The sequence below is a fragment of the Lepisma saccharinum genome, unplaced genomic scaffold (assembly GCF_977018435.1).
Source record: "Lepisma saccharinum unplaced genomic scaffold, izLepSacc3.1 HAP1_SCAFFOLD_182, whole genome shotgun sequence".
Taxonomy (NCBI): Eukaryota; Metazoa; Arthropoda; class Insecta; order Zygentoma; family Lepismatidae; genus Lepisma; species Lepisma saccharinum.
Window position 1 is genome coordinate 330,200 of NW_028142979.1, and position 6,377 is coordinate 336,576.

The following is a 6,377-nucleotide window of genomic DNA, read 5'->3' on the forward strand; positions in this document are numbered from 1 at the left end:
GAAAATCACTAAATTTGGCGGATTTATAATGCTTGTATGTGACGAAATTCATGGAACTGTAAGAGAGACGGGCAATGCTCGAAGGGATGGAGAGGGGGGGAGGTGATGTAATTTTCATGAGGCATCCCCCTAGCTTGAATAATTTGCATTGGCACCCCCGCCTATATTTTTTCCCCCAGCGATTTAGCGAATTTCGTATTTCCATTGTTGGCAACACTACAACATCACCAGGATGCAGCGAAGTCTTCACTCTCCAGCGCTTGGGGTTGGAAGCCAGCACCAGGGACCACCAAGGTCGTCCCTGCCAGCACAAATACGTCATGGGTTGAAAGGACCGCCTGCTGGTTCAAAGACTTTTCCCTCAGACGAAGAAGCCTGGCGATAAATAAAGACGACCTTACACTAGCGCTTTCCACCGTGGCCGTTACGTGAGAGTGAAGCATCGGTTAAATTTGCTAGTCTATTATTTCTTGTATTTTAATATGGGCTTCGGCGATAGCCTAGGTAGCCTAGAATATACGCGCCTGTAACGAAGATATAACCATCCCAAAAATGACTTATTTCTCGCGACATTCAACCGTTGTCGTTCCAGCCACGAATTGCATTTTGGGCCCCTAAGACGAATCAAAGTTCCATTTAATGATTTTAATACAAAGGATAAACATCAAGGAACACAACCAAAAAAAGTTTCTACGGTAAGTGTCCACAAATAACGAAGATATAACAACCTTAAAAATGCCTTATTTCTCGCCATATGCAACCGTTACCGGGCCAGCCACGAATTGCATTTTGGGCCCCTAAGACGAATCAAAGTTCCATTTAATGATTTTAATACAAAGAATAAACATCAAGGAACACAACCAAAAAAAGTTTATACGGTAAGTGTCCACAAATAACGAAGATATAACCATCCCAAAAATGACATATTTCTCGCGACATTCAACCGTTGCCGTTCCAGCCACGAATTGCATTTTGGGCCCCTAAGACGAATCCAAATTCCATTTAATGACTTTACAAATAAAGAATAAACATCAAGGAACACAACCAAAAAAGTTTATACGGTAAGTGTACACAAATAACGAAGATATAACCACCCCAAAAATAACTTATTTCTCGCCATATGCAACCGTTACCGGGCCAGCCACGAATTGCATTTTGGGCCCCTAAGACGAATCCAAATTCCATTTAATGACTTTACAAACAAAGAATAAACATCAAGGAACACAACCAAAAAAAGTTTATACGGTAAGTGTCCACAATTACCGAATATATAACCATCCAAAAAATGACTTATTTCTCGCGACATTCAACCGTTGCCTTTCCAGCCACGAATTGCATTTTGGGTCCCTAAGACGTATCCAAATTCCATTTAATGACTTTACAAATAAAGAATAAACATCAAGGAACACAACCAAAAAAGTTTATACGGTAAGTGTCCAAAAGTAACGAAGATATAACCACCCAAAAATGACTTATTTCTCGCGACATTCAACCGTTACCGGGCCAGCCACGAATTGAATTTTGGGCCCCTAAGACGAATCTAAGTTCCATTGAATGATTTTAATACAAAGAATAAACATCAAGGAACACAACCAAAAAAAGTTTCTCCGGTAAGTGTCCACAAATAACGAAGATATAACCACTCCAAAAATAACTTATTTCTCGCCATATGCAACCGTTACCGTTCCAGCCACGAATTGCATTTTGGGTCCCTAAGACGAATCCAAATTCATTTAATGACTTTACAAATAAAGAATAAACATCAAGGAACAGAACCAAAAAAGTTTATACGGTAAGTGTCCAAAAGTAACGAAGATAAAACCACCCCAAAAATCACTAATTTCTCGCGACATTCAACTGTTGCCGTTCCAGCCACGAATTGCATTTTGGGTCCCTAAGACGAATCCAAATTCCATTTAATGACTTTACAAATAAAGAATAAACATCAAGGAACACAACCAAAAAAGTTTATACGGTAAGTGTCAACAAATAACGAAGATATAACAACCTTAAAAATGATTTATTTCTCGCGATATGCAACCGTTACCGTTCCAGCCACGAATTGCATTTTGGGTCCCTAAGACGAATCCAAATTCCATTTAATGACTTTACAAATAAAGAATGAACATCAAGGAACACAACCAAAAAAGTTTATACGGTAAGTGTCCAAAAGTAACGAAGATATAACCACCCCAAAAATCACTTATTTCTCGCGACATTCAACCGTTGCCGTTCCAGCCACGAATTGCATTTTGGGTCCCTAAGACGAATCCAAATTCCATTTAATGACTTTACAAATAAAGAATAAACATCAAGGAACACAACCAAAAAAGTTTATACGGTAAGTGTCCAAAAGTAACGAAGATATAACCACCCCAAAAATGACTTATTTCTCGCGACATTCAACCGTTGCCGTTCCAGCCACGAATTGCATTTTGGATCCCTAAGACGAATCCAAATTCCATTTAATGACTTTACAAATAAAGAATAAACATCAAGGAACACAACCAAAAAAGTTTATACGGTAAGTGTCCACAAATAACGAAGATATAACCATCCCAAAAATGACTTATTTCTCGCGACATTCAACCGTTGTCGTTCCAGCCACGAATTGCATTTTGGGCCCCTAAGACGAATCAAAGTTCCATTTAATGATTTTAATAGAAAGGATAAACATCAAGGAACACAACCAAAAAAAGTTTCTACGGTAAGTGTCCACAAATAACGAAGATATAACAACCTTAAAATGATTTATTTCTCGCGATATGCAACCGTTACCGTTCCAGCCACGAATTGCATTTTGGGTCCCTAAGACGAATCCAAATTCCATTTAATGACTTTACAAATAAAGAATAAACATCAAGGAACACAACCAAAAAAGTTTATACGGTAAGTGTCCACAAATAACGAAGATATAACAACCTTAAAAATGATTTATTTCTCGCGATATGCAACCGTTTCCGTTCCAGCCACGAATTGCATTTTGGGTCCCTAAGACGAATCCAAATTCCATTTAATGACTTTACAAATAAAGAACAAACATCAAGGAACACAACCAAAAAAGTTTATACGGTAAGTGTCCAAAAGTAACGAAGATATAACCACCCCAAAAATGACTTATTTCTCGCGACATTCAACCGTTGCCGTTCCAGCCACGAATTGCATTTTGGATCCCTAAGACGAATCCAAATTCCATTTAATGACTTTACAAATAAAGAATAAACATCAAGGAACACAACCAAAAAAGTTTATACGGTAAGTGTCCAAAAGTTACGAAGATATAACCACCCCAAAAATCACTTAGTTCTCGCGACATTCAACCGTTGCCGTTCCAGCCACAAATTGCATTTTGGGTCCCTAAGACGAATCCAAATTCCATTTAATGACTTTACAAATAAAGAATAAACATCAAGGAACACAACCAAAAAAGTTTATACGGTAAGTGTCCACAAATAACGAAGATATAACAACCTTAAAAATGATTTATTTCTCGCGATATGCAACCGTTACCGTTCCAGCCACGAATTGCATTTTGGGTCCCTAAGACGAATCCAAATTCCATTTAATGACTTTACAAATAAAGAACAAACATCAAGGAACACAACCAAAAAAGTTTATACGGTAAGTGTCCAAAAGTAACGAAGATATAACCACCCCAAAAATGACTTATTTCTCGCGACATTCAACCGTTGCCGTTCCAGCCACGAATTGCATTTTGGATCCCTAAGACGAATCCAAATTCCATTTAATGACTTTACAAATAAAGAATAAGCATCAAGGAACACAACCAAAAAAAGTTTATACGGTAAGTGTCCACAAATAACGAAGATATAACAACCTTAAAAATGACTTATTTCTCGCGATATGCAACCGTTACCGTTCCAGCCACGAATTGCATTTTGGGTCCCTAAGACGAATCAAAGTTCCATTTAATGACTTTACAAATAAAGAATAAACATCAAGGAACACAACCAAAAAAGTTTATACGGTAAGTGTCCACAAATAACGAAGATATAACCACCCCAAAAATAACTTATTTCTCGCCATATGCAACCGTTACCGGGCCAGCCACGAATTGCATTTTGGGCCCCTAAGACGAATCAAAGTTCCATTTAATGATTTAATAGAAAGAATAATCATCAAGGAACACAACCAAAAAAAGTTTATACGGTAAGTGTCCACAAATAACGAAGATATAACCATCCCAAAAATGACATATTTCTCGCGACATTCAACCGTTGCCGTTCCAGCCACGAATTGCATTTTGGGCCCCTAAGACGAATCAAAGTTCCATTTAATGACTTTACAAATAAAGAATAAACATCAAGGAACACAACCAAAAAAGTTTATACGGTAAGTGTCCACAAATAACGAAGATATAACCACCCCAAAAATAACTTATTTCTCGCCATATGCAACCGTTACCGGGCCAGCCACGAATTGCATTTTGGGCCCCTAAGACGAATCAAAGTTCCATTTAATGATTTTAATACAAAGGATAAACATCAAGGAACACAACGAAAAAAAGTTTCTACGGTAAGTGTCCACAAATAACGAAGATATAACAACCTTAAAAATGACTTATTTCTCGCCATATGCAACCGTTACCGGGCCAGCCACGAATTGCATTTTGGGCCCCTAAGACGAATCAAAGTTCCATTTAATGATTTTAATACAAAGAATAAACATCAAGGAACACAACCAAAAAAAAGTTTATACGGTAAGTGTCCACAAATAACGAAGATATAACCATCCCAAAAATGACTTATTTCTCGCGACATTCAACCGTTGCCGTTCCAGCCACGAATTGCATTTTTGGCCCCTAAGACGAATCAAAGTTCCATTTAATGATTTTAATACAAATAATAAACATCAAGGAACACAACCAAAAAAAGTTTCTACGGTAAGTGTCCACAAATAACGAAGATATAACAACCTTAAAAATGACTTATTTCTCGCCATATGCAACCGTTACCGTTCCAGCCACGAATTGCATTTTGGGTCCCTAAGACGAATCCAAATTCCATTTAATGACTTTACGAATAAAGAATAAACATCAAGGAACACAACCAAGAAACGTTTATACGGTAAGTGTCCACAAATAACGAAGATATAACCACTCCAAAAATAACTTATTTCTCGCCATATGCAACCGTTACCGGGCCAGCCACGAATTGCATTTTGGGCCCCTAAGACAAATCCAAATTCCATTTAATGACTTTACGAACAAAGAATAAACATCAAGGAACACAACCAAAAAAAGTTTATACGGTAAGTGTTCACAAATAACGAAGATATAACAACCTTAAAAATGACTTATTTCTCGCCATATGAAACCGTTGCCGTTCTAGCCACGAATTGCATTTTGGGCCCCTAAGACGAATCCAAATTCCATTTAATGACTTTACAAACAAAGAATAAACATCAAGGAACACAACCAAAAAAGTTTATACGGTAAGTGTCCACAAATAACGAAGATATAACCATCCCAAAAATGACTTATTTCTCGCGACATTCAACCGTTGTCGTTCCAGCCACGAATTGCATTTTGGGCCCCTAAGACGAATCAAAGTTCCATTTAATGATTTTAATACAAAGAATAAACATCAAGGAACACAACCAAAAAAGTTTATACGGTAAGTGTCCACAAATAACGAAGATATAACCACCCCAAAAATAACTTATTTCTCGCCATATGCAACCGTTACCGGGCCAGCCACGAATTGCATTTTGGGCCCTTAAGACGAATCCAAATTCCATTTAATGACTTTACAAACAAAGAATAAACATCAAGGAACACAACCAAAAAAGTTTATACGGTAAGCGTCCACAAATAACGAAGATATAACCATCCCAAAAATGACTTATTTCTCGCGACATTCAACCGTTGCCGTTCCAGCCACGAATTGCATTTTGGGTCCCTAAGACGTATCCAAATTCCATTTAATGACTTTACAAATAAAGAATAAACATCAAGGAACACAACCAAAAAAGTTTATACGGTAAGTGTCCACAAATAACGAAGATATAACCACCCCAAAAATTACTTATTTCTCGCGACATTCAACCGTTGCCGTTCCAGCCACGAATTGCATTTTGGGTCCCTAAGACGAATCCAAATTCCATTTAATGACTTTACAAATAAAGAATAAACATCAAGGAACACAACCAAAAAAGTTTATACGGTAAGTGTCCACAAATAACGAAGATATAACAACCTTAAAAATGACTTATTTCTCGCGATATGCAACCGTTACCGTTCCAGCCACGAATTGCATTTTGGGTCCCTAAGACGAATCCAAATTCCATTTAATGACTTTACAAACAAAGAATAAACATCAAGGAACACAACCAAAAAAGTTTATACGGTAAGTGTC